Genomic DNA, 21,013 nt, shown 5'->3' with positions numbered 1-21,013 from the left:
TTTATGTAAAATTTGCTACTTTATTTAAATCTTAAATCAAATATTAGGTTCGAAATTTTAAAAAATCACTTTAACATCCAAATCCCATTGAAAATCACGTTCAAGGTCAGGGCCATTAGTAGCAATGCATGACCTTCTTTGCCACCTACAAGTTTTATCTAAAACACCCTGCTGTATCTCATCTCTATCCCAAATTATTCCCCACCCTGTATAATCAATCTGAAACATTCTAGCGTCTCCAGGTCTCTTCTACTTATACAACTTCCTTTGATGATTCTTAAATCAAGTGTTAGCATTGATTAAATTGTGCTCTGTCCAGAATTCTGCCAAGCAGTTTCCTCTTTCAGAGTACAAGTCTCCCAGTAGTATTATTAGTGTATTCTTAGGAAAATCAGACGTCGCTGAGAACAGATTTATCAACTATGACATTGTAAGAGGTGTTGATCTTAATTCTGATTTTGACATGTCAACTGATAAGCACAGTGTTAGTGATCTGAAAAACTTATTATAACAGTTCAATATACAGTGAGTTAACAATAAACCTACTAGGGAACTAGCATGCATTGACAATATCTTTGTTAATTTTAAATGCGCCCAAGATCAATGTGATGTAACAGTGTTTCCATTTTCCAACCACAAGTTAGTGATCTTAATATATGTTAATAGGACCAGCTCTGTCATTCTAAGTGGTGCCTTGGCCAACTCCAACACAGCCTGCAGTTCACAGTCAATAGTTTCTACATGGTGTGGTGAGCAGGTGCAGGCATCATCCAACATCAGCTTCCAAATGAGTGTAACAACAGCAGACAATGAGTTGCAGTTGACACTTTAAATATGAGCTTTCAGATAGCTTAAGTCCATCAAAGTCCAGTGGGTTCTGTTTCTTTAAGATAAAATTTATTGTGGAGTGTGTTCTAAATTGCAACTTAGGTACTGACACTGACAATAAGTAAAGTTAATTTTTTAGGTGAATACCAATTTACAAAGTCTATTTGTTAGACAGTATTCAGTTATAACAGCAAACTTGTTAGGGGCATTTCATTAGTTAGTAAATGATAGAGATATAATAAAAAATATTATTTACTATTAGTACCGTCTTAGTCACAGAACTGGAATTGAAATTAACTATGTACAAGGGTAAATCAATTATTATCTGCAGTTTAGTTATATTTTTTTTTGATTTTGGTAGGAATGTCATTTTACACTGATGACGCACGCTTTGTTTATTCATTGTTATATCTTTGCAATTTTCAAGCTGCTAGGTTAGTTTTGTTAATCACTGCCATGCTGTTAATCATGGCTGCTCCACTGTCTATTTGCACCAAAGAAGAGCAATGTTCAGTGATCCATTTTTTGTGGTTGTAAGTTATATAAGGGGACAAAATTCATAGCAGACTTTCAGTACAGTACAGGAACAGTGTTTTGCCACAGTGGAGTGTCTACGAATGGGTTGAAAAATTCTGAAATGGTCGCACAAGTGTTATGTCCAATGAAGGACCCAGATCACCATTTACAGTCACAAACAAAGAAACCATTGAGTGTTCATGTGAAATGATTCTATTAGACAGATGATTAATTATTGACAAAGTGGCACATCATCTGCAAATTTGTCATGGCTCTGCCCATGAAATCATCCACAACAGACTTGGGTTTCATAAAGTTTGTGCAAGAGGGGTTCCAAAACAACTAACACAGTTGCATAAACAAACGCACTTGGATATCTGCAAAAAACACTTAGATCGCTATGGTAACAAAGGGGACAACTTCTTAGACAGAATCATTAGTGGTGACAAAACATGGATCCATCATTACAAGCTGGAGAGTAAATGGCAGATTATGGAATGGAAATATCCAAACTGACCGTGCGAGAAAAAGTTCAATACCCAACCGTCCACAGGAAAACTAATGCTTGTGGTTTTTTGGGATGTACAAGGTTCAGTACTGGAACATTATGAGGAAAGGAGCACAACAATAAACAGTTTACATTACAGTGAGATGCTTACTGCCAGTCTAAAGCATGCAATTCGAAGCAAACGCCAAGGATTGCTGTCAAAAGGTGTTGTGTTGTTGCCCGACAATGACCGTCTGCATACTGCTGCCAACACTGCTGAAATATTCCAGAAACTCAAATTTGAAATACTGGATCATCGTCCATATAGTCCCAATCTTGTCCCTTCTGACTATAACTTATTTGGTCCACTCAAACAGGCATTAAGGGGCTGTCAATTTACCTCAGATGAAACATTGAAAGAAGCACTGCATTCCTGGCTCGCAGCTCTATTGAGAACCTTCTTCTATGAGGGCATCAGGAAGCTTGTACAATGATGGACCAAGTGCATTGAAACGCATGGAGACTATGTTGAAAAATGATGTTATTGTAAGATTCCTAGTTGATTACAATAAAATTTTATAACTACTTTGCAGATAATAATTGACTTGCCCTCGTACATTCATATTTGTTAAGAGACTGACAAAAATGCCTCTCATGGAGGAAATGAAGCATTCACATCAATTATGCACTCCCTTACACAGCAGGACAAAAGATTTTCTCATATGGAAGGAGAAATAAGCTGAGTTGAACAAAAGATGTTGTCAAATGGATATTATGTTTTCTGAATTGAAGGGAGGACTATCTAATGTAGATCTTAAAGAGATAAACAATTTAGATTATTGTTACACTATCAGGAATAAACAGTAGTTTGCAGTGTTGAACGTTATTTTTATGTTATTTCAAAAGAGGCTGTTCCAGTATGTGAAGAGCAAATGTTATAAAAAGAATTACTGGAAAAGGTAGATACTTCAGAACGAGTTATAATCAAGAATGAAAAACTTGTACATTAATTAGAAATAAAATGGAACTACAATTTGAGGAATTACATGCTAGTGTGGCATCTTTTGATAGTGTAGGAAATGATGGTTACAGATTTGATAGAAGATAAGTCACTATCTTATGTTATTACTAACAAGTTAATAACTCTAGTTACTACTATCAGAGTACTATCAGCTGTTACTACTGAGGATGTAATACCTTTTGTTACTATTAAGAATATAATAGCTCCTGTCACTATTGAGATTTTGTAATCATCATTTACTATTGAGATCTTACTACTTGTTGCTACTACAAAAAAAGTTGCTTCCATTTAGTAATTGAAATTTACCATTTTCTGTTACTATTTATAAATCATAATTGTTTTTTTACCAACAGGAAAATACTGACTGCAGTTGGTACTGAAAAGTTACTACTGAAAATTTTCTACCTTCTGCTGTTGATAATATCTTAACCTACTGCTGTAAAAGTTGAAGTTGGAACTTTATTATATAGCTTTAATGGCAACAGATATAATATCTCTTATTTAAATATTAAAACAGATTAAAACTGTGTGCCCGACCGAGACTCGAACTCGAGACCTTTGCCTTTCGCGGGCAAGTGCTCTACCATCTGAACTACCGAAGCACGACTCACGCCCGGTCCTCACAGCTTTACTTCTGCCAGTATCTCGTCTCCTACTTTCCAAACTTTACAGAAGCTCTCCTGCGAACCTTGAAGGAGGATTCCTATCATGGATTCCACATACAGTGTATCAATTACTTGGCAACTTGCCCTTTACAAGAACTGGCAGCTCTTACTTTTGATTACATGTGCAGTTTATTGTCCAATTACTATTTCAAATAACTGGCAGCTCTTACTTTTGATTACATGTGCAGTTTATTGTCCAATTACTATTTCAAATGACCACATGTCATAGCAGCACAAATTGAACTCTATTGATCCCTCATACAGGGCCTGGGCAGCCCATGTGTCAATTCGTTATTAATGCCCATAATGACTCTTTCAGACTATATGGTGCACAATGCAATTATATGCTTAGCTCTGAACAAAGCACTGTGCTAGAAGGCATTACTCTGTGGTATTTGCAAAACTCCATCCAACAGAGGGTTTTCACAATCTTATGAAGTTTCTCAGGCAGTGAGTGGTGAAACTGAAACATGAAGTGAAGTGATGTGGCAGTAGTGTCACACCGTGTGCCCACTAGAGCAACAGATAGCTTGCAGGAGGATATGGCAGTGTTGGCAGGAAACATGCATGCCCAGTGCCAAGCAGACCAAGGCAGGTCAAAGCAGCCACAATCACAACCTCCACAGCACCAGTGTTAGCGTTCTCTGTTTCTGTCTTGTCCTTTCCGTCTTGTCCTTTCTGTTTTGTCCAGCATGTATGTTCAGCATGCCCTGAGCACTTGGCTGCTTGTAAATGCTTGCCAGAAGAAAGGGCACATTGCCTCCACGTGTTATTCACTGATGGTTGTTCAGGATATGGAAATGAAATAAACTGCATAACTTCAATCCTTGTGACTTCTCCCAAGTTGTTTATTGAGTTAAGTGTTTTTTGCCAAGTGAACAGCTATGGGTTGACACAGGTGCTGCAGTGACATTATTGTAGTCTCAAACCTATGTGATTTCAGGCTCACTGCCATTGATACTGATCATGCAGAAGTATTCAGTTATAATGAACAAAACACTGTATTGTTGGGACAATTTATGGCATCTGCCTCTTACAAGTCGGTGTTTCACCCTATTATATATTTGGTGGTTGCTGATGCTGGTGGTAAGAACTTGTTTGGCATGGATTCATTTCAGACATTTGGATTTTCTATCACTGATGCAGTTCACCTTGTTGTGTTGCATCAGGTGCCGAATTCTCTGCTGGAAACACTGTTTGAGGAGTATTCGGACTTTTTTTTGGAAAGTATAGGATGTGCTACAATTTTTTTTGATGATATTTCTTTGAAATCCACAACTCAGCCCTGTTTTTGTCATGTACGTCCTATTCCTGTCACCACGAAAGATAAAGTGAAAGCAGAATTTGATAGACTCCAATCTCTACGGGTGGTGCAACCTTTTATGGCTAGTGAATGGTCATCTCCGCCAGTTGTAGTTTGGAAACTGTTGGGGAAGCTTTGCCTCTGTGGGAACTTCAGTACTACTGTCAACACACATTCAGTTGTGGAAATTTATCCTCTCCCATGCCAGGAGGACCTGTTATTGATATTATCTGTTTTCCAATATTTTTATAAAACTGATTTGTTTGAAGTGTATCTACAGGTTTTGAATACTCCTTTTGTTCTCTGTCAATACTTGCACCTGCCTTTTCATGTGGCTAGCACCCCTGCTATTTTCCAACAAGTTGCATTAATTATCTGGGTGATGTTATTGTCATGGACTCCTTCACAGCTGTTAAATTGCAAAATTTGCACACTTTGTTTTCTGTCTTAGAGTCCATTGGCTTATGGTGTAACCTTGCAAAATCTCAGTTCTTTTCAACCTTCCATAGTTTATTTTGGGTTTGAGGGCTCAAACGACGGGGTCCACCCTCTATCAGACCACATCTCTGTTGTCATGTGTATGCCTTGCCCCTTATCCATCAGGAGCTTGAGGCCTTTGTAGGACAGATAGCCTACTACCATAAATTCCTGCCAAAGGTGGCCACCTTGACCCACCTGTTGCATTTCTTGTTGTGCAAGAATATATCTTTTAGCTGGAGGCCATATTTCAAACGTTGAAATCCAAACTAATCTCAGCTCCTTGTTTAGCTGCGCCCTCTCCAGACAAACACACAGTTTTGGTGACTGACACCTCACAATGTAGCCATCGCACAGTCACCACTCACTGGTATGCCAATGGCTCTTTCAGAGCCTATTGCTGTTGCTATTAATCTCTCATTACAGCCCAGCAGCATTACTCTCAGGTGGAAAAAGAGGCTTTTGCCGTCATTTATGCTCTCAAGATATTTCACATATCTTCTTCTTTATTTTAATTTTAATTTTTTTTATTTTTTATATGGCTCCAAGTTTCACCTTATTACTGACCATGAACCCTTGGTTTCCTTGTTTAACCCTCCAACTTCCTTGTCTGACAAGGCAACACACCATCTCCAAGACTGGGCACTGTTCTTGTCTTGATACAATTATGAAATCCATTGTTGACCCACATCTCAACATGCCAATGTCCAACCTTCCTCTGGATCCTGATCCTGACTTTGGAGTGAAGAATTGCTTTTTTCCATCTTGATACTGAAACACAGGCTGTGGTTAAGGGTTTCCCAATTATGAGCTTGCACATGGCAGATGCAATTGCCACTGACCCAGTTCTTTGCGAGATGGTTTGGTTTGTTCAAGAGGGCTGGCCAGATCAGATGCTGGGACCCTTTGTGCAAGTATTTTTCCTTATGTCATCACCTTTCTGTTTTTGACAGTGTTTTGCAGTTGTCAGTGGAAGACCTCTCTCCAAGAGCAGTCAATCCCACCACATTATTTTGCAACATTCTACACCACCTCCATGAGAGCCACTGGGGAGTTTCACACACTAAATTATATTAGCTAGAAGATATGTTTTTGGCCAGGGATGGATGCAACATTGTCCATTTTGTCACAGCTTGTAAGCAGTGTGCCCAACAATAAGCAGCCCTCTCCAATAGGGTCATTGGGGAGTTTCACACACTAAATTATTAGCAAGGAGAGATGTTTTTTGACCAGGGATTAATGCAGTATTGTCCATTTTGCCATGGCTTCTGAGCAATGTGCCCAACAATACGCAGCTCCCAGGGCATCTCCCCCTGTCCCACACCACACCAGCCATGGGAGTGCATTATGTAGACTTTGAATATTGGCTCTTGGTTGTGGATGCATTTTTTCCAGTTTCATTACATTCTCCGGTGTCCATCAATGTTGACTGAGCTCAAAGTTTGTATATTTTAAGTCTGAGTTGCTTCACAGTTGGCAGCCACACATGCTCCTCCACCTTCTGCAACCACCATCACACCTGCCGTGGTCAGGTTGGTGCTGCTGCTTTGTGCTGGGATCACCAGTTTGGGAGCAAATATTTGGTCACCGGCCCAAGTGGATTCTGTCAACTGTTGTCCGCAGCCAGTGGTGATGTCTGTGTGACGTCCATTTGGTCAATGAGCTGGTAGCATGCCATATTGATCAACTGGTCCCTTGCTTGCTGCCAGAAGCTTATGGTTCATGCGTGCAGCCCACATTGCCACAACCCATGCTGCTGCCTTCTGTCTTGAGCCTGTCATCGCCTGCTGTGGATGAACCCCTGTCCCATTGGGTCTCTCTTCTCTCTTCCATGTGTGGCATCCTGGGGTTCTAGCTTCCTGGTGCCAGGTGCCAGTTGGTCTCTGGCTCAGTTCTGTTGCTGCAGCCTGCTGCTACAGTCGGGCCACCTTTGCTGGCTCCTCCTCCATCATCACATCAGCCATCCTTGATAGTGGGTCCAGCCCTGCTGCCCCCACACTGGGATCTGCCTGCAGATGATGACATCAAGATGGTGATGCCAGCACCCTACCCTCTGGTGCAGTCATCAGGCACCTCATGGAACCACCACCCTTGCGAGAACCTGTATCCTTTCACATTCTGGCCCTCTGCTCCAGTGGCCAGCTGGCATATCATTCCACCCCCTCCGCCAGCACTGGCTACCGCCACTCTGGACCTGTTGTATGCATCTCTCTTCAGGCTCACAGCATCTACTCCATTGCCTGGGTGACCCCTTTTTGCATGAGGTCACCTGTGGAAGGCATCACTTCAGTATACGGTGTTGTGTTACATGTGGATTCATGGGAGTCTGTTCTCCATTGTAGTTGAGTGCTTCATGAATAAAGCCATATTTTGGTTACTCATAAATATTATTGTAACTATGTAGTACACAAGAATGGTCCAGAGTATAAATATGTTGTGATCTGAGGTCCTTTTGTGCCCTACTTAGGTGGTGGCACTTGCTATGGTGAATGGTGATAGATTAATCTGGGTGTATCATAATTAATGGCGTAAATGCATACAGTTGAAAGTACACAATACTAGAAAGTCTCAGTAAATGTAGGGTCAAAAATACATTGCGTAAGAGCTACGAACAATTTTTCATCTTCAATACTGTGAAGCAAACTCTTCTACTGCAAGCTCTTTGCTTTTCACATTTTGGGAAGTAGTAGCATGGACCAAAACAAGAAAAAATGTCCAGTAAGCATTTGCTCTAAAATGCATACCTTAAAAGTTTTGAGCAATTGTTCATTAGAAGAGTCGTGTTTCCAATTAGCAAAAATGAGCACATGCTCATAGCTCTTCAAGGTAGGCATTTTAGAGCAAAATGGAGGGGGGCAGGGGGGTTGCAATAGACTCTACTGTTACAATAAATAGAATACTGTAATAAGTATAAAAGATTACTAAAAGTAAAATGCAGCTGGAAAAAAGGATAATATTGAATAAATACATAAATATTATGTCATTAACAAAATTGATAATTAATAGAACTGCTTTTATTAAAATCCATATGGTTATTTGACTTTAAAAGAAAATAATAATGATGAATAACAATACCAAAAAATTGTCTGCATTTATCTGATGCTTCCTAAGGCAAAAACCAAGAATGGTACAAATGCTTTAGTAGAAGAAGAATTAATTAATGAAAAAGAAAGAAAAACATGAATTGTGTCCAATTTTATCGTATAAAAATGAAAAATTATTCTTGCTATAGTATTTAATGCTCATATTAGATTATGTAGAAAATTGTAACACACTTATTCATTTATATACAGCAGCTTATGTGGGGGTACAGAATTTTTGATTGTTTAAAATTGGGAATTTTCCCAAAAACATCAGAAATTTGAAGTTTTCTGTATCATCACCATCTATAAATGAGTAAACATATTGGTAACTAATTTTATGCTGAACTTGCCACCTAGAACTCTTTCAGTATGTATTGTGTATTTTTTGTTAGTGGTGTTGGGGCAGGATCTCCTCGCTGTGGATCTATGGGACAAACATATAATATATGTAATTTATCTAATCTTATTTAATACTTGTGTAATGGAGATGACTGTGGTAGCTAATGCAGTAATGTGTAATTTCCTTGAAAATATAGCATGTCCACAAATAGTGGATACATTAATAACACAAACTGCACGAAAAAACAAATTAGTCGGATCTCAAAAGCTATTCTGGTTGAAAAATTTGCAAAATGCATTTTAATAGTTAAAAATATTCCTAATCTTTCTTTGAAAATGCAAATATAAAATGGGACATTTATGTGGATGAACACATCTTGCAATACGAAAGGGGAATGAGTTGTCACATACAGTCTATGATGCAGTCATACAGAAGATGAAATAGAAAATGTAGCCGTAAGTAAATCTCTGCTGCTCAGTACAGTAATACACATTCTTCATATATTCCAGTAGTGGACCATCATCATCAAAAACAGGCAACTGCTACACGAGACATCTAAGAGGATGAAAGTACTACTCAAAGCAAAAAGTTTTGAGACAAAAACATCAAAATTTTAGTAAACATAAAAAATGAACCAGAAGCAACCTAACCAAATCCAAAGATCTCAAACAATATGAAATTGAATTTTCAATCATTAAGACCTGCTCACAATAAGCCATAGATAAAGGATATGATATGAGTATGTTAGAGAAGCACACTTGCAAATGGTGAAGAGAATAAGAACGTGGAATGGCACAGGCCAAAGCGAAGGTCCAGTTCCATCTCTGGCAGTTAGCTGCAGCTAGCAAAGCTAGCAAAGCCAGCATTACAACATGCCAGCCACTTCCTTGTTTGTGGCACAGATCTACAGGCTCTGAATAGACTTCAGGAAGAGTCAATATGCCTGAAATATGTTTCAGTGTTCGCCTGCCACACTGCCAAGGCTACTCTGGCCTTGCTAGCAGAGTAGATGATAAGCATAGTGGGGCCATGCATGAAACTTGCCCTCTATCAGTCTTTACTTGGGGTTGTGGGTGTATTTCTGATACAGTTACCATAATCACAATTAGGCTGCAACCCTATTACTGCTGCCTGACAGCTCTGTCATGAGGCTGCCTTCATTCTGCAGCAGACTCATGCTCCAAGGCATGAATGGAGGTCCCCTCAGCTTCCTGCCACTGGGATCTGCTGCAGCACTTCTGCCAATTGTCCCACCTTCATTCCCTGTTCAACCACTGACGGTTGCATTGCTGAGACACTGCACCGTCATGTTAGAAGTCAGCTCTATTTGGCTGCTTGAAGGAGCCAAGTGCAAAGTGCTGTGATCACTGCCACTGAATGTTCATCCGGCATGTCAGCAATCACTGTGTAAGCATCCCATGAGGATGACCACTGGGTCTGCTGTGCTGACATGGGGACAACATCAGGCCAATCTGGGATGAGGGCACGTACATGTTATTGTTGAGATTAATGGAATATTAAAGAATTGTTATTCTCATTGTTTTGCTACAGTCATCCACTACATACTCTTGTCTGCAGCATCAGGATACAAACCCAAGATGCCCCAGGTGGGAGTTTAAAGAACACCTCCTGACCAGTGCATGATGGCTCCAGTGCCCAGTACTGATCCTTCCACTAGCGATCTGGTACATTCTGGTGACAGAAATTGGATGGAATAGATGGAGACAAGAGTGCTGAAGAATCAGTATGGACAGCAGCCACATCTATAAAAACAGCTTGGATTTTAATCTTCACTCAAGAGTTTCCCTACATCCTTGGGCAGTACCTCTCGTTATTTTCCCCTTGATATGAGGATTATATAGCGTCAGGGTATTAGGTAAAGAGCCAGAAGCAGAACCATTAACTCTTGTACCATGCATCCTGTGCAATTTACCTGGATACTCCACTTTGTGCATCAAGTCATATGCAGTAGTATGTTGGACACTGCAATGAAAAGAGCTGTGTGCCAACCATTGCCATGAGTACACCTGACTCAAGCATGGGGAATCTTGGGTTCCCAAAAAGCTTAGGCATAGGTCAGAACAGCCATAGTGTTTTCCTTTTAGTAGGAATTTTAAAGAATAGACTGAATCTTTTAGGATGATTATGAATTATATGAGCACCATACCAATATCAGTAACAGAGGATAGGAATCACACAGGATTTAAGGTCATAGCTATTGAGCATAAATCAGGGATGTTGAACATATAATCTTGAAAATATTAGCTTACAGAATTAGGTAATAGATACCACTAAGTTCAGTAATATAAGTTAAGCTGTGAAACAGCATTATTGAGTTATAATAAGAACAAAGAGTCACAAATTAATTGTTTGATTAATTTTTACTGTCCTCACATCTTACAGCATTGTCTAAAAACAGTAAAAGCACTGAGATACCACATAAAATTGAGATGATCATCAACCGAACTGCTCCAGATTCCTCGAGAAGCAAGTTTCATGAGAGCATTAGATACAGCTACAAGAGCCAATCTAGCAAAAGATGCCACTCTGCAGGAAAATAAATCAAATGTTAGGAAGATATGTGGAAGTAAAGGGGTTTTTATATACGAAACACATGGGACAGGTATGGTGCCTGTGGCCAGGGAAGAATTAAGGAGAATTATGGCATTTGGACAGCACAGGTGCAGCTGATGTAGCACCTGCAGGTGGGTCAGTGGTATCATACAGCTCTTGTAGCAGAGCATCTGGATAAATCTCATGGAATAAGAGGAATTAATAGAGTAGAAAGAGAATTAAGTTAGTTCATGGAAGTTTGGATAGATTCCCCACTACCAGTGTCTTGAGAACATGACTAAAGCAATTTCTTAATGTTACTGATAAATTTTTCCTAAAAGCTATGATATAAAATATTGTACAATAGGATAGTGTGCAACAATAGTCCAGTATCTCCAAACAACAGGAGAGCACATGGGTCATTCAATTCATGTAGTTAATTTTGTTCCCCATAAGTTAGTAAATGGCATAACCCACAGTACGTGTATTCTGCTTGATAACTGTAAGAGACAGAATGTAAATTGTTAAAATGAACTATGAACCAATGATACCAGAAGGAGTAGATAAACACAAATAAGTTTGTATTGCTAGGAAACCACCCTGATACCCATTTCCACCCATGAGGTGGAATGACACTTGCTCACCAGACTTAAAAGAAAGAGTTGAAGTAAAATATTGCAAATAGAATGTACAGACTCCATGTTTGCCTTTCATAGGTGTGATACAGTGAACCTAGTGTGAATATTGAAAGAAATCGGACACACTAGAGTGTGAAGGTTATTCAATTTAATCACTCTGGACTTGTGCAGGAGAAAAAAAAAAAGAAAAGAAACCTGTAATATATTAGAGCTTCTGTTGCAGCTACTTGTTCAGACATGAATGCAGTGAGCTGGAATTTTCCTGTGAGGGAGGAAATGTAACAACACAGGTGAAAGCAAGGAGCTAGTGTCATATCCAGAATGTTAGCTGCATCCAGCCAACGCAGCATATCAACATAATGGCCATTTCCTCATTTGAAATGCAGTTCTTTATGCACTTACCAGTCTTCAGGAAGTGTCAAAATCCCTGCAAAATGTGTCAGTGCTTGTCTGCTGCATTGAAAAAGCCCACTTTGGCCATATATACAACCCCTAGCCAGTAGATATGATGGTCAGCCCAGCAGGACCATGCACAACATCTCTCATTCATCTCAGCTAGGATGCAAACCTATGACTATTGCCTGACTGCCTCTCCATCAAGCCACCTCCATTTACAGCCAGCTCATGGTCTGAGGCATGAACAGAGGTCTGCCAAGCTCCTGGCTGCTGGAGTCCAAATTACCTTTTGCAGTACTGCAATTAAAGATCCCAGGTTCATCTCTTGGGCAACTTCATCAACTGTCACATCACTGGGACACCAGGCCACAACTTATAACTTGGCTCCAGCTGGCTGCTAAATCAAACCAAGTGCTGCATCTTCCATTACACCTTAAATGTGTGGTGTGTCATCATTAACCGTGTAAGCATCCTGCAAGGATGAGCATCACAGCTGCTGCACTGGCACCAGGACAATGTCAGGCTATGCTTGTGTGCCTAGGATGAGGTCAAATATGTGTTATGGTTCAAGTTTAATGAAATGATAAAGAACTGTTCTGTTTACCAATTATTTGACTGTATTCCTGTTTGAATAACTAGCTGCAACAAAAGCACTAATACATTAGAGGTTCTTTTTATTTTTATTTTTTACACTTTTATATTTTCCTACACAAGTTCAGCGTAAACACTCTTGAATAACCTTCACACTCTTGTGTCTCTGATTTCTTTCAATATTCATATTAGGTTCACCGTATCACTACTAGGAACCTAGGACTCTCTATATGGAAGCTGAATGTCTCCTGACAATTGAAAAGGCATCTCCCAACCCCCAGTAGCCATCCTTGCAATCCCAGCCTGCTGCAAGTGAAATACAGATGTTTTTGAAGACAACAAAAAAATTAGAAACAGTTACATAAGAAATTGATGGTATTTCACATATGATGACTTATTTACAACAGCTTAGAGTGCCCATACAGTCAATCACTTTTATGTTGAATGGAAAAGTGAATACCTGAAGTTATCTGGAAAACCTAGCAAATCACAGATGAATCTTTTGATGCAATAAAGTGGACCCCATTATGAGGACAGAGGCTGAACATTTCCTTGACATGTAAGCATATTGTCTGTCTGAATTCACAACTAGCATAAATTATGTCTGCTATCAGAATAAACTAAATTCTACAAGTGAAATGAATTCAGTATCTCTGCTGATTTTTGGCTCAGTGTCTTATTAATTTTCTCAGATGTTTACACTATGTGATCAGAAGTACCTGGAAACCACCAAAAACATACATTTTTCATATTAGGTGCATTTTGCCGCCATCTACTAGCACATACTCCATATCAGCGACCTCAGTCACTAGACATCGTGAGAGAGCAGAATGGGGAAAACTGGGGAACTCACAGACTTCCACATGGTCAGATGACTGAGTGTCACTTGTGTCATATATTTGTATGTGAGATTTCCAAACTCCTAAACATCCCTAGGTCCACTGTTTCCAATGTGATAGTGAAGTGGAAACGTGAAGGGACATGACAGCACAAAAGCATACAGGCTGACCTTGCCTATTGACAGACAGAGACTGCCGACCATTGAAGAGGGTCATAATATGTAATAGGTAGACATCTATCCAGACCATTTAAGATGGCGCCGATAGGAAAGTGTAGTGACGCTTCTCTCTCGTTAAAAAGGCAAAAAATGAACAGTTCTTCGTGTAGAGAATGTAAAAAGCGTGTGATGAAGGGTATTCTGTGTATCAAATGCAACTTCTGGTTACACGAAAAGTGCGCGAAAGTAAATCTAAAGTTCGTCAGCGATGATTTTCCGTGGACATGTCACGGTTGTTTACGTGACGAAACGGCCGATCTTGTAAGTGCAGTTGATACAAAAAACGAAATTATAAAGTTACTACGAAGTGACATTGAGGCATTAAAAACCGAACTTTCAACCATCAAGAAAGAAAACGATACATTAATACAAGAAAAGAAGTCCTGTGTGTGTAAAAGCCATCAAACGGAAAAGCAAGAAGATCGCGAAAATACGAATGACCGATCGTACTTTAAAAACAACATTTCAAGTGTTCCCGTTGATGTCTCGGTAAACTCAGTAAGCCAAAAACCGGAAGATAAATATAAATGGAAGGTGGTGACATACAGCAAAAGGAAAAACAAGGCGACAGATACGCAACAAAAGGAAAATGACTTTTTAATAATTGGCGATTCGCTGCTGAAGAATATCGCTGTCCCCAATTGCAAGATCGATGTACGACCTGGCATTAGAACGCATCAACTCGGTAAACATTTTAAAAATATGGTAAATGCAAGACAAGATACTACAGAACCAGATTCTGAAACCAGACATAACTATAATGGGGTGTTTATACATGTTGGGACGAATTCGTTAAGGAGCAGCAGTGAGGAAGAAATGGCAAGCGAAACAAGAAACATGATCCGTACTGCAAGAAATATGTATGCAGGATCTCGTCTGATACTTAGCGGAATCATAAACAGAAGGTCGGTGAGTGAAAAATATATCGCCAAAATAAACTGTGCTCTTAAAGAACAATGTGATCGTCTTGGGGCAATTTTTATAGACCCAAACAAATTCCTATGTAAAAACTCACTAGCGAAGGATGGCTTGCATTTAAATAGACTGGGGTCTGTAACGTTCAGCAGAATGTTTGCAGATGTCTGCAAAATCATTAGATGCAAGGGAAACTAATATGGCCTGAAGGGGATGAAAAATCATACACTCCAGCTGGAAAAGAAAAATATAAGCACCATACAAAAAAAGACGATACTAAAGAATTTGCCCCAGAATACAGCTCACAACATGTAAACCAACAAAATAAAAATTACATAAAAGTACTTCATCAAAATATTCAATACTTTGGTAACAAAAAATTAGAAGCAGAAGTACTCCTGAGTGAAGTAAGACCAGACATATTATGCATAAGTGAACATGGACTAACTGAAAGTAAAATACATAATGTGGCAGTAAAGGACTACAAACTAGCTAGTTACTTCTGCAGATCTAAATATAAGGGTGGTGGCGTTTGTATATATATTAAAACAGGTACTCTTTCAAAGAATGTAAACAGTGAAGCTGCTACATTTCCCATAGCTAGAGAAAAAGACTTTGAAGTTACTGGTATAGTGGCAGAAGATTTTAGAGTGTTTTGTGTGTACAGGTCACCATGTGGCAATATTAGCATCTTTCTAAAAAAAGTTGCTAGCTTATTGAGAATGAATATGAAGAGAAATCTTATTATATGTGGAGACTTCAACATTGACATGGGAAAAGACACAAAAATAAGACAGGATTTTGAAGAATTGTTAATACAGCATAACATGAAAGTGACAATAACTGCACCAACAAGAGTGACTTCACAAAGTGAGACAATTATTGACAACATAATTACTAATATGTGTAACTATGAGTCACATGTAGTTCAGACAGAAATATCTGATCATCATGGACAACTAATCAGCTTTTGCAGAAGTAATGACACAGTATCAGAACCAAAACAAACAACCAAAGAAATTAGGATCATCAGTGAACAAAATATCAACATCTTTAGAACAATGTTAAGTAAGGAAACCTGGAATGAAATCCTACAGGCCCAGAGTGTAAATGAAAAATATGATGCATTTATTTCAACAATTAAGTACCATTTTAACGTAGCATTTCCCAAAGTAAAGAGACAAGAAAGGCATCAAGATCAAACACAGTGGATTACGAGTGAAATACTAGAACAGCGAAGGAAGCTTCAGGATGTGAGACGGATGGGCGAAGCTGGAAACTATAAAGTGTTAAAAAAGAAGTATAGAAAAACAATAAGAGAAGCGAAAGCAAGAGCAATTGACACCACTATAGCGAACTCAAAAAACAAGGCAAAGGCAGCTTGGAAGGCAATCAATGCTGAAAGAAAGGAAAAAGATGGGTCAAACAAAGAAGAAGGTATTAGGTCAATTAAAGTAGACAACACAGTGGTCACAGATGGTATGGAAATAGCAAACATACTGAATAATAACTATATCAGTGTAGTAGAAAACCTAAAATTGGAAAGAAATAGTCAAAAACAGAAGGGTATTAAGGTACCAAGAAGATCATGCAGTACTATGTTCTTAAGACCAGTCACGGAAGATGAATTGTGGAAAACTATACAGAAACTGAAGTCCAAGAAATCAGCTGGTGATGATGAAATATCAAATCATGTAATAAAGCTGGTATGTGAGGAGATAATAACACCACTGCTGAACATAGCAAACTGTTCTTTCAGAGATGCAATTTTTCCAGAAAAACTGAAGATAACGAAGGTAGTGCCAGTGTACAAGAAAGGGTGTAAGGATGATCCCAACAACTACAGACCAGTTTCACTGATATCAGGTTTCTCAAAAATCCTAGAAATGCTTATGTATACCAGATTAGTTAACTATTTGGACAAACATAACATTCTCATGACCTCACAACATGGTTTCAGAAAGGGTAAATCTACAGAATCAGCAATTGTCAGTCTAACAGAATACATTTTACAGTCCTTAGATGAGAAAAAGGTTGTCTCTGCAATGTTTCTGGATCTTTCAAAGGCATTTGACACCATTGACCATGAAATGCTGATACAAAAATTAAGCAACTATGGCATTCGGGGGCAACCAGGTGAATGGATAAAATCATACTTGTGCAACCGCAAGCAGTATGTATCATTAGGAAACTCATACCAATCAGAAACCCAATCCATCAAATATGGAGTGCCGCAGGGTTCGGTAATGGGGCCATTGTTATTTAATGTATTTGTTAATGATATAGGTGTTGAGGAGGAAGAAAAGAAAATATTGTATGCTGATGACATGACAATACTAAATAGTGACCAAAATATGGAACAGCTTGAGAGAAGAGCATACATATCTGCAAATGTCACAGCTCAATGGCTGTTGGAAAATGAACTGGTTATAAATCTAAAAAAGACTATGTATGCAGTGTTTAAAAACAAGGAAAAGGCTGTAGACATGGATTTAGAGGTTGACGGAACAAGGCTGGAAGAAGTAGAATCTGCTAGATTCTTAGGTATTCTTGTGGATAATGAACTGAAATGGAAAAAACATATTAATAATGTCTGTAAGAAACTGAGCTCTGTCATATTCTTAATGATGCAGCTATCACAGTATTCAGACAAGAACCTTCTGTGTACAGTGTATCATGGACTTTTCGAACTATACTTACAGTATGGAGTGACGGTGTGGGGAAACTCAAACAAACAAGAGACAAAACGAGTGTTCACATTACAAAAAAAAGCAATTAGGACCATTTTAAGAAGAAAGACCTCTGAAACATGCAGAAACTGTTTCAAGAATTTAGGTATCTTAACTTTTTCATCATTATATATATACAAAACAATAATGTACATCACAAAAGGTAGTGAGGACTGGATTACAAATGCTAGTGTACACACCCACAATACAAGAAAGAAGAATGAAGTACGGAGCATACCCCACCGACTGGCAATGCTAGAAAAAGGACCCCAGTACTCTGGTATCAGACTACTAAGAAGTCTGCCCAAAACCTTGCAAGATAGTGTACTTCACAATGAATTTACAAAGAAACTTAAAGACTATCTCATTGAAAAAGAGTTTTACAGTGTTGCAGAATACTTATGCCATTAAATTTGTATATATTATATATAAATACAAAGATGAGGTGACTTACCGAACAAAAACGCTGGCAGGTCGATAGACCACAAACAAACACAAACATACACACAAAATTCAAGCTTTCGCAACAAATTGTTGCCTCATCAGGAAAGAGGGAAGGAGAGGGGAAGACGAAAGGAAGTGGGTTTTAAAGGAGAGGGTAAGGAGTCATTCCAATCCCGGGAGCGGAAAGACTTACCTTAGGGGGAAAAAAGGACAGGTATACACTCGCACACACGTGTGTGCGAGTGTATACCTGTCCTTTTTTCCCCCTAAGGTAAGTCTTTCCGCTCCCGGGATTGGAATGACTCCTTACCCTCTCCTTTAAAACCCACTTCCTTTCGTCTTCCCCTCTCCTTCCCTCTTTCCTGATGAGGCAACAATTTGTTGCGAAAGCTTGAATTTTGTGTGTATGTTTGTGTTTGTTTGTGGTCTATCGACCTGCCAGCGTTTTTGTTCGGTAAGTCACCTCATCTTTGTATTTATATATAATTTTTCCCACGTGGAATGTTTCCTTCCATTATATTGATATCATTAATTTGTATATATTGTTACTCATTATCAGTGATGTAAAAATGTAAGCTAAAGGTGTAGAAAAATAATTGATAAAGAATTTTAATACTTTGACATGTCCTATATTACACGTACATTTACTGTACATGATGTAATCTTACAGGATCAAATAAAATTCAATTCAAAATTCAATTCAATTCAAAAACCATCACACAGGAATTCCAAACTATATCAGGATCCACTGCAAGTACTATGACAGTTAGGTGGGAGGTGAGAAAACTTTGATTTCATGGTCAAGTGACTGCTCATAAGCCACAAATCATGCCGGTAAACGCCAAACAACACTCTGCTTGGTGTAAGGAGCGTAAACGTTGAATGATTGAACAGTGGAAAAATATTGTGTGGAGTGATAAATCACAGTACACAATGTGGTGATCCGATGGCAGGGTGTGAGTATAGCAAATGCCCAGTGAAAGTCATCTGCCAGTGTGTGTAGTGCCTACAGTAAAATTTGGAGGCAGTTGTGTTATGGTGTGGTCGTGTTTTTCATGAAGGGGGCTTGCACCCCTTGTTGTTATGCATGATACTATTACAGCACAGGCCTACACTGATGTTTCAAGCACCTTCTTGCTTCCCACTGTTGAAGAGCAACTTGGGGATGGCAACTGCATTTTTCAACACAATCAAACACCTGTTCAGACTGCACCACCTGTGGCAAAGTGGTTACATGACAATAACATCCCTGTAATGGGCTGGCCAGCACAGAGTCCTAACCAGAATCCTATGGAACACCTTTGGGATATTTTGGAAACCCAACCTAATGCCAGGCCTCACTGACCAACATTGATACCTCTCCTCAGTGCAGCACTCCATAAATAATGGGTTGCCATACCCCAAGAAACCTTCATGAACCTGATTGAACATAAGCCTGTGAGAGTGGAAGCTGTCATCAAGGCTAAGGGTGGGCCAACACCATATTGAATTCCAGCATTACCAATGGAGGGTGCCACAAACTTGTAAGTGATCTTCAACCAGATGTCTGGATACTTTTGATCACATAGTGTATATTATCTTCATGGTCAGATCAGGCAGCATTATTATTATTATTATTATTATTATCTTCACTTTCTCAGACGTTAAGTCCGGTTAAAAATGGAGTGACGCGGACCTTGATCAAGCGTCACTTACTTTTAACTGTACGGTATGTGTTATATTGCATTTAGGAACTTTCGGGTAATTGAACATGTATCAATAATTACGGATTTCTGTAGCTGTATATATATGTTTGGATGTAGCTGTATTGCATTGATGTACTGGTGGATATTGTGTGGTATGACTCCTGTAGTTGATAGTATAATTGGTGTGATGTCAACTTTATCCTGATGCCACATGTCTTTGACTTCCTCAGCCAGTTGGATGTATTTTTCAATTTTTTCTCCTGTTTTCTTTTGTATATTTGTTGTATTGGGTATGGATATTTCGATTAGTTGTGTTAATTTCTTCTTTTTATTGGTGAGTATGATGTCAGGTTTGTTATGTGGCGTTGTTTTATCTGTTATAATGGTTCTGTTCCAGTATAATTTGTATTCATCATTCTCCAGTACATTTTGTGGTGTATACTTGTATGTAGGAATGTGTTGTTTTAAAAATTTATGTTGTAAGGCAAGCTGTTGATGTATTATTTTTGTGACATTGTCATGTCTTCTGGGGTATTCTGTATTTGCTAGTATTGTACATCCACTTGTGATGTGATCTACTGTTTCTATTTGTTGTTTACAAAGTCTGCATTTATCCGTTGTGGTATTGGGATCTTTAATAATATGCTTGCTGTAATATCTGGTGTTTATTGTTTGATCCTGTATTGCAATCATGAATCCTTCTGTCTCACTGTATATATTGCCTTTTCTTAGCCATGTGTTGGATGCGTCTTGATCGATGTGTGGCTGTGTTAGATGATACGGGTGCTTGCCATGTAGTGTTTTCATTTTCCAATTTACTTTCTTCATGTCTGTTGATGTTATGTGATCTAAAGGGTTGTAGAAGTGGTTATGAAATTGCAGTGGTGTAGCCGATGTATTTATATGAGTGATTGCCTTATGTATTTTGCTAGTTTCTGCTCGTTCTAGAAAGAATTTTCTTAAATTGTCTACCTGTCCATAATGTAGGTTTTTTATGTCGATAAATCCCCTTCCTCCTTCCTTTCTGCTTAATGTGAATCTTTCTGTTGCTGAATGTATGTGATGTATTCTATATTTGTGGCATTGTGATCATGTTAGTGTATTGAGTGCTTCTAGGTCTGTGTTACTCCATTTCACTACTCCAAATGAGTAGGTCAATATTGGTATGGCATAGGTATTTATAGCTTTTGTCTTGTTTCTTGCTGTCAATTCTGTTTTCAGTATTTTTGTTAGTCTTTGTCTATATTTTTCTTTTAGTTCTTCTTTGATATTTGTATTATCTATT

General features: G+C 38.7%; 1 protein-coding gene across 1 annotated transcript in view; it reads right to left on the bottom strand.

Annotated features, from left to right (window-relative positions):
• The window catches only part of LOC124771063 (retinol dehydrogenase 14-like), a 92,049-nt gene that overhangs the window by 33,853 nt on the left and 37,183 nt on the right, over positions 1–21,013 (bottom strand). The window lies entirely within an intron of this gene.

The sequence above is a fragment of the Schistocerca piceifrons genome, unplaced genomic scaffold (assembly GCF_021461385.2).
Source record: "Schistocerca piceifrons isolate TAMUIC-IGC-003096 unplaced genomic scaffold, iqSchPice1.1 HiC_scaffold_885, whole genome shotgun sequence".
Taxonomy (NCBI): Eukaryota; Metazoa; Arthropoda; class Insecta; order Orthoptera; family Acrididae; genus Schistocerca; species Schistocerca piceifrons.
The sequence above is the reverse complement of the archived record's forward strand: the minus strand, read 5'-3'. Positions and strand labels throughout refer to the sequence as shown.